Here is a 9,553-nt window from a genome sequence, read left to right on the forward strand (position 1 = left end):
GGGCGGTCAGCTAACTGTCATGAAACGCATGCCTGACTTTGCGGCTTTCCATGCTGATGTCGTTAACATGCCAATCAGCTTGCCTGAGAGCGCAGAGAGAGCCAATCAATCAAGCTGATTGGTTGTGTCACAAACCGCCTGCAATCAGCAGCGAGTCTAGACCTGTTACTGTAACTTAATCGACAAAGTCTTTAGTTAACATTACCATAAGCCTTGTGTCTTTGTGTGGTAAAACAACCCTGCAAAGCGAAGCATGACTAGGGTGGATTTTAGAAGCGCTAAGAGCCCATTAGCGGTGAGGGAATCTATACTTGGATATATACTGCTCAGTGCAGTATGTACTCACAAAAAATGGCCAAGCCATTCCAAAAGGGAAGTAAAATGTCTTTATTTATGTGTCTCCTTCTCAGGGCCATCCCAGGAGAGAGCAGGATTGCTTTGGCCCAAATAGTAGACTCGGGAGAACAGGCGGATCCATCTTCAGACACACTCATGCACACACACCTATGCAACACAAAACAATAAATCTGTTTTAATATGCCACACACACAACCACTCTATACAATCAGCAGTGAAACTACATAGAAACGCTCTAACAAAGGTTTATCTGAACATAAATGGAAATATCTCAGCACGCCAGCTGTTTCATTGTTGTTGCCTCTCAGTCAACCCGTTCAGGGCTGAGGTGTAAATGGAGCCATATAGACTACATACAACATCTTATAAATAAAACATGCCATTGCCATGTGTGTTTGTGTTTATGTAGCAGTGTATGAGGTCATTCCTTCCCATGTTACCTGTAGGTGCAATGCAGAGAGAAGATAACAGTCTGAATAAAACATACACAAACCTTGAGCTTTGCTACCTGTCTACATAGTTTCATGCAAAGTCATAATTCTAAGATGGAAGTGATCAATTTAAAGGGATAGTTCACCCAAAAATTAAAATTCTGGCATTAATTACTCACCCTGGTGTCGTTCCAACCCCATAAGACCTTCGTTCATCTTCAGAACACAAATAAAGATATTTTGATGAAATCCGAGAGCTTTCTGACCCTGCATACAGCAACGTAACTACCAAGTTCAAGACCCAGAAAGGAAGTAAGGACATTGTTAAAATAGTCCATGTGACATCAGTGGTTCAACCGTAATTTAATGAAGCTACGAGAATACTTTTTGTGTGCAAAGAAAACAAAAATAATGACTTTATTCAACAATTTCTTGTCTTCTGTATATAGGTTTCCATTGCTGTCTATGCAAGTCAGATGGTCAGAAAGCTCTCGGATTTCATCAAAAATATCTTAATTTGTGTTCCGAAGATAAATGAAGGTCTCACAGGTTTGGTACAACATGAGGGTGAGTAATTAATTTTTGGGTGAACTATCGCTTTGCTCTACACAGTGAATTACAAAAACAATTATTAACATTGCTCTCATTTCATGAATCATTTTGGATATTTGGAGCTCCCTGCTAGGGGAAAAACAGTTTAGGTCAACCATTCTTATCTAGTTTAAGCAGCTCTAGTCTGGCCAAGCTGGTGTTTGGCTGATTTATTCATTTGGTGGCTAACCAGCTGATAAGTGTCCAAACCTCTCTAAAACCAAAAACAGACCAGCCTGAGAGCAGATAGGACTACCAAACCAGTTTCAGCTGGTTTAAGATGTATTTTTGCCCTCTCAATAAAAGATATATAGTATGCAATATTGCCTTCGAATTGGCAGCGTTTTTGCATGATTTGTGGGAGAAAAAAAACATTTCATGATACATTTGTTGTCAAATTTTAACCTTGATTTGAAATGTTATTTGAGCAACAATTCTGGCCTTTCCCCATTCAAAATCTGTGCATGACTGGTAAAAAGCTGCTTGGAGACTGTACAGATATGGCCACTGAGTGTACTAAATTGCCTTAAAGTAACTTTAATAACCACAACTGAGATCTAGATCAAGTCATAAACTGACAGTAAACTAAAAGCTCTCTATATACATCAGAGTGTCCTGACTGTGATGGCAAAGCTGCTAATGAGCTTGTCAGCTTTACACATTTGCCGTGCATGAACGCCACGCTTGCTGGATGCTGCAGAGAAAGAACTAGAGTTTCTCTCTCTGTATTCAACACCAAAGCACAGCTCCCATTGATCTAGCACTCAGCCCACCGCTGCTATAAGAGGACGTGAACTGTGCCTGTGGCCGCCGTCCCATCACCCTGGCTGTCCGTCTCCCATGATGGGCCTTTTAGACACATCAATATTTAACCAGCCTCTTTCATTGACTCAGCAATTGTGCCTTAATTAATATGTGGTTGATTACCATCAGACATCAGCAGCTATTCTGAGCACCGATTTCTCAAAATAAATGATTTTTCTTGGCGTGAATGTATGTGCAGGAATATTAGAAATTAATCTGTTTGGTTGGGGGATAGAAAAATGAGTCATAAAAGTGACTTTTTACATGATGAATGAGTCCACTTTTTAACGCAGCATTACAAAATATGGAGCATGTGCATATTTCCCCTGAGCTAATGCATATTTACTAGGGGGAAAAAAGTGTGAAACAAAATAAGAATATTTTTAGCAATATACAAGTGTCACAATCACTTGAAATGTCAAGATAGTTTCTAAACAGTAGGTAGTGAGACAGACGAGACTGAATAATAGTGTCGAACAGCGAGAAAAAAAATCAGTTACACACACATTTGGATGAACCATCCAGCACAGCCAATCAAAGCCACCGATTCTGCGCTTCAACACAGAGGCCAGCCTCCGGAGGCAAAGTCCTTCTAGATGGGCAGTTAGACACATCAATCAAATGGCAACTGTGGCCTCAATGTGCCTGTGATGTTTCCTTCGTAGAGCTCAAGGGAGGAAAAAAACTGCAGTGGTGTCACTTTGCTCAGGATGTTAAAGATTTCTTTTTCCACATTACAATGTTTGCCAGCATCCTTCTGGGCGAAGCTGCGGGATTCGTGTTCGTCCACAGTCAAGCATAAAGATGCTGCATTCTGTGAAACCGTCTGCCTTTCAGAGGACAAATTTTGATGTATGTGTAAAACCTTTTAGATGATTCTGCAAAAAAAGACCAGGGTGTGATAAACATGCCACCGAGCTCTTACACAGCTGCTAACAAACAGTGAAAACAGAACATGGAACTAAATGAAAGACCCTTTCTCACAGTACATGCCATTTCATGATGTCATAATGAGGGAAGGGGTCAGCTGGGTCAAATGCATGATGACTAGCCTTTTTTAGCTGCCACGGTTCTGAAAGCATTTTTTCCATAATTTTTCCACAAATATAAACAACATATTTTACATTTGTTGCAAAATATGCACATATAATAATAACTACTAATATATATATATATATATATATATATATACACTGATAATAAATCAGCATATTAGAATGATTTCTGAAGGATCATGTGACACTGAAGACTGGAGTAATGATGCTGAAAATTCAGCTTTGATCACAGAAATAAATTACATTTTAAAGTATATTAAAACAGAAAATCAATATTAGAAATTGAAATAATATCTCACAATATTACAGTTTTTTCTGTATTTTTGATCAAATAAATACAGCCTTGATGAGCACAAGAGACTCCATTAAAAAACATGAAAAATCTTACTGATCCAAAACTTTTGAACGGCAGTGTAATTAATTAGATTTTTTTCTTTGGTACCCCAAGTGTTGTATTCTATAGGACCATCTGATGCATACTTCACACAAAAAAAGTCTACCACTAAGTTGTACTCTGATAAATCAAAGGTTAGCAGCGTAACAAAACCTGGTCAGTCCACTTTTGAGCATGATGGCTTTAAATTAAAAAGGCCATGGCTGTGTGGACAGTGGCAGAACATTTATCCTCCAAAATACCCATGGCTTAATTTGTTTCTGAAGTGATTATGACTTCGCTATTGGCTAATTAGGAACTCTCATTAAAATTTCCTACGACTGCTTGTAATGCATTAAGCTGCACTGATTGAATATGAGATCCTTGATGACAGCTCGCAGCAGTCGTAGTGCATCTGAAAGTAACCTTCCCGTCAGCATGCAAATTCAGCCGCCGGTGCTCCGCTGTACGAAGCGGAACTGAATGAATGAGCTTTTATGTCTCAATTACAGTCCAGAGAGCTCGAACTGTAGACCTCTTTGAGGCCAGACTAAATGGTTTGTGTATTGTTTGAATAACAGTATATAGGTTTATGCCAATAAGAAGGCGTAACAAAATATATGCATATAGAGTGAGGTCCAGAATGTTTATTCTACATCTTAGATCACATAAAAACAATCTGGTATTCAAAATCAAATTTAAACTCAAATAAATAAATACAATTTGTAATATATATATATATATTTTTTTTTTTTTTTTTTACTTATACTGTATATGCATTTTATTATTGTTATAATTATTTTACTTTCAAACCATGGTGCAACCTTTGACCACTGCAATTAAAGCAATTTGATTTGCTTCTTTTCTTCCTATGCTTTTACCCCTGAAACTGTGCTGTCACTCAAGCATTTGTGTCACTGTCCCAGAATCCCTTGCCCTCCGTCCTTGCCCTCTAAGGTGGCCTTCGTCGTTTTGAGGTCACCCACAATAGCTTAAATCATAGATAAGCCCAGAGAATCCAGAAGCCTAAGGAAGAGCACAGAGTGAACATAATAAACATGCTGTTAACCGATGCACTACCCTTATGTGGGAGAAAGAAGCAATTTCCAGTAGCTGTTCATGACTGAAGCAAGTCAATGAGATGATGCTGGGAGCAGATATGGAGAACATGCCCTGCTCCATGAACGCCATCACCATCTACATCCAGAGTACTGACTCAGCAGCAGTGGACTTGGGCTTAAAACTACATACTATTAGAATGCTATACTACAAGTGAAAACTCAACATGATTTCAATCATGAGTCATGACCTCAACGCAAAGGTTCCTCCATCAATGGAAGTTTCCAATTGGATTTTCCAATTTTATCATACTCAAGGTTATAATCATACATCACATAAAAAAGTAATGCATACTACAGTATGACATACCAAGTATCATTCATGTCAATATAGCAAAAAATGGTGCCAAAATGCCCCAAAATGCAATGCTATTGTTCACATTCCTCACGGTAAATGAGCAAAAAACAATACAATGCAATAAAGATATTAAGATATCATTATTTTTGATAATGGAATATTTTAATAAATTTAAAATAACAATTAATATTATTATTTGATTACAGGTCTTTTGGGCTTATATAAGCATGCCCAAATGACTCTAAATTAAATCAGCTTCAAACTGGAATTAAATCAATAGCTTGTAAATCACCCAGCCCTTAAAACAAACAAACAAATAAATAAACAAAAAAGTCAGATAAATGAAATACTTTAAACTATCAAAAACTCTCAAAACAAAGACTGATTATGCAAGGTTTACATGTGTATTAATTATGCTCTGTTGTTACTAAACCTTTGCCAATGAAATAAAAGTGGTCTTTAAAACACCAGAGAGCTCCAGGGAAGACGTCCCAAGGCCAACATTTAACAAGTGAGTGCAGGGTTTTGCTTAAGTGCACACTCATTAAGTAAAAATCTGAGCATGCAGCACAAATGAATATAGATGTATTGTTGCTGGTAAGTAATCAGTTGTAAAAAAGGGTACTGTGTAAGCAGTGCAGAGAGAGATATGTGTGCACGCTCAAGCAGACGGTTTGTCTGATTCAGCTTGGCTGGAGACCGGGCCAGAGTGTCTTGCTCCATGTATCTCATCTATCACTGACTATTTCCAGAGATGCACCCCTTTCTCACCTCAGAGAAAGAGGATTCAATCTTTCCCGGCCTTCTGTTCATCTCTAAAAAAGCATTTATTTGGGTCTCATGAGGGAACCTTGAGCTGGCTATGATGGGGCCCGCCGTAAAGCAGATGGCCATGAGGTCCAGAGCTTTCTACATGTATTCTAACATCAATTTGTAAGGTCCCAAAGCACAAGACAACTGCTTATGGGTCCACGGTACATCGACAGAATCTAATCATGTTCAGTTTGTCAAAGAGTGAACTACAAATTCATATCCTCATGTCTTCATGTAACTACATCTAATGATCACGAATGTGATTTGATCCACTGAACTAAATATCTGGACTTTATAAACAGAAAAGAAGCTCTTTCAAATATATACGCAGCCTACACTGTCCATGTGCTTCTACAAACAATAGACATCAAACCTCAGTGGTTAATAAATAGTCGGTTTAAACGGCTTGAAATCATGTCAATTAATAACTACAGGTGGATTTATATTCTTCTGAAGCTGGTTTTGCTGTGATGGAGAAAGATGAACAACACCTTATTAGAGAATCATGTCTTTCTATTATGACGCTATCTGTTAACATTCTTAATCATCTCAATGGGAACTGCTCAGCCCATCTTTGCTCACAAAACCACAGACCAGCTAATTAATCCAATAAATCCAGTAAAAGATAATAATAATGTCATGACAATACTAACTGACGGCACAAAAATTATATATAGTTACATATAGCAATTTATAGAAACAAGAAGAAATATGTATAGGCTGTCAAAGAAGAAAGATGTTTGCCACCACATTGGTCTTAATATTATATTATATAAACTTTCATAGTTTCAAATTATGATGATTATGAAACAATGAAAAGCATTTAAAATCAATTTGAATTTCTAAATGTTAAAAAATAGAATTTAGAATTTGAAAAATGGAATAAATAAATAAGCGCATAAAAAGCTCAAATATTCAATACTAACTCCATTTAAATTATAACTTAATTAGCATTTAAATCCACCTGAAAGGAGAGAAAAAAATGTTGTTTCTCATAGACAATTGGGATAAATATAAACTTTTGCTTAATTATTCTGCTTCCAAGATGTTTTTTTTTTCCTGGGAAAAAGACCTAGCCATCCCATATGCATCTCCTCTAGAGACTCACATCTGAACGTGTCAAACTGCACTGAGATATGCCAAGCTACAAATTTGCAATCGAAAAAATGATCAAACTTAAAATGATCAAAAACTGACTTAAAATGATCAAAACTCCAAGACTTTAAAATGACCTCAAACATTTCTCATTAGATTTTCTTCAAGGCCAAATGAACTGAGCTATGCCATCCACATTCATTCTTTAGCTCTATCCTCTTACTATGTCAACAAATGACTCATTTCCTTCCATTTTCATCTCATGAATTCTGACACTTAAAACATAAAAGAAATGTCCATTAATTCTCCAAAACTACAAGAAAGCAACCTCTAAGCAATAAAAACATCCTCCAGTCCAAATCTTCAACACTCTAGATGAGAGACAGACTGTCAGGCTTGAGAAGCGAAAGACCTTTGCACATTAATGTTCCACTGGGGCAAACATCAGTTTAGGAAAGTGCAACTCCAAAGCATTCACGTTCCCACACATGAGAGCCGAGAAAATCAAGTGCTTATTTCAACACTGCCCCCAAGTGGTGTTTTCAATGACCAGGCCAGCTATAAACAAGAAAGCACAAGATTGTTCACTCTCTCAGGGTAATTACACATTCTGATCAGATATCTCAACCATAAACATGATTTAACCACTACGATGGTCTATTAATAACTGAAGAACAGTTTGACTGAAGGTTATAAATCCTCTGAGGAAAGTTTTAAGTGCTGTGAGTCACGCTCCCTGTCACCTATGTCTTCTCTCGCTCAGGTAAAGTATATCTCAAAAGGTGACAAAACAGAGGAGGTATTAAAGGATCTACTCACAGTGTTTATCATAGGCTTCATCTGTGTGTCGAGTGAGATAAAGGAAAGGTTCACGGCCAAGCGGGAGCTATACTAGCTTATAATTACGTAGTAGCGAAGCTAGCACATGACCTCTCGGCATATGCTAGCCTCGCAGATAAGATTTTGTTTTCACCCCAACATCTGACCCTACGCAGTGAATGTGCTTTGACAGTGTTTAAACAGTCGGCTGAAAAAATAAAAGCTGTTTTTCTGGTGTAAATGCGAGATAATGAGATGCCGATGAATGTGATGGTATTATTCTATAAGTGAAAGCCGAGGGAGGTTGACCTGCTACGCTGACATGCGGGGCTCTAATCGGTAGCTACAGCTTTCAGTGTGGTGCAGAGCCAAGCCACAAAGTGGGGCTAAATAATTTAACAGGTGCAATAAGTTCGGGCTGGAAAATTCTCTAAAATGGCTTCCTTGTCCCCGAGTTGTTAAGAGTCATCAGATGTCGGCAGAAACGTTGAACTATCGCACTTGTTTTAAGCTGTTGTATCCAGTCAGTGGATTTGTTATCCATCGCATTCCAATTCTTTGCCCCTTTTTATTTTTTAGATGTTTTATTGTTTTTCAACTTTTTTTCCCCCATCAAGGTCAGGTTTCCATGACAACAAAGTGGAATGTCATGCTGAATTTCACCTTTCCTGTCTCACCACATATGGCGTTCTCAACCCACTCAAATATGGATGGCACGGCTGCCATACAGATGCCTGATTTCGCCCGGTTGGCTGCTGGGAGCTGACCTTGAGAGGGTGGCCCTCCGAGTTTTGGAAGCAGCTGCTTAATTTACAATCTGGTGAAGCCCCAAATGGTGGATGCCACAACTGCACTCAGGTGAAACCAATGGAGCCATGGTGTGAGGTTGTCGGGTAAATTGAGAGGCCGCAAAGTCTGCCCTGTGACAAACTTGTCATGTAGCTGCATCAAAAAGGTGGCCAGGGGAAAAAAAAAAAGACAAGTCAGGTGTCAGGTTCAAACTGAGGGATCTGAGGAGAGTAAATTCCTCCAACTTTAAACGGTTATTTATCTGGGACTCAAAAAGTAACCTTCGCATGCATTTCTCAAGAGCTGCCGCCACAGTTCGCCAAGAGACAATCTCTCCTTGTCACTCTAAAGTGGCAGAAAGGATGACAAACGTCCTCCGGTGGAAAATACATTGGGTTTCTGCTTTTACCGTGAGGTGTATCGTAAGAAACCTGTCAGTCCTCCAGACAATGCTACTTGGGGCGGTGTAGGGCGAGTAAGTGACAATAGCGGGCGAGGCTGTCAGAACTGACGGCTGTATTATTCACCTTGACTAATGTGTTTGAATAGAAAGAGGATAGGAAGTCATGGATCAAACCACACATAATCTAAACTAGGCCACTATAATCCTCATCCTCTCAAAAAGTGATGGACAAGTCCATTATGTCACTCCAGAGGCAGGGTCCCTTTGCCGAGTAAATTTGGCAGATGAGCTGGAATACGCAGGCTCATGCATAAGAGGAGAAGAGCTGCTCTTGACATGCCTGACATCAATTGTTAGAGCCAAAGGGGAAAATAAATCAGATGGTTGGAGAAATCATGAGGACAGTGGCAGGTATGAACCATTTTACTTCTGCTGCACTGAAATCTGAATGTGGGGTCATTATTTGGGAAGTCACAATATGCCAACAGCTGGTGAAAACAAACTTCAATTTCCAGTAAAAAAAATAAATAATAAAAAATTATATATATATATATATATATATATATAGAGAGAGAGAGAGAGAGAGAGAGAGAGAGAGAGAGAAACA

At 38.6% G+C, this 9,553-nt stretch overlaps 1 long non-coding RNA gene across 1 annotated transcript in view; it reads right to left on the reverse strand.

Annotated features, from left to right (window-relative positions):
• Positions 1 to 405: 405 nt before the first annotated feature.
• LOC107757699 (uncharacterized) overlaps positions 406 to 9,553 on the reverse strand; it is a 19,053-nt gene continuing 9,905 nt past the window's right edge. Inside the window, exon 3 of the long non-coding RNA XR_001641960.1 lies at positions 406 to 504. This is a non-coding gene — a long non-coding RNA (uncharacterized LOC107757699). The remainder of the gene's footprint in view (positions 505 to 9,553) is intronic.

This window comes from Sinocyclocheilus rhinocerous, unplaced genomic scaffold, assembly GCF_001515625.1.
Source record: "Sinocyclocheilus rhinocerous isolate Xijiao unplaced genomic scaffold, SAMN03320098_v1.1 scaffold1374, whole genome shotgun sequence".
NCBI classification, from domain to species: domain Eukaryota; kingdom Metazoa; phylum Chordata; class Actinopteri; order Cypriniformes; family Cyprinidae; genus Sinocyclocheilus; species Sinocyclocheilus rhinocerous.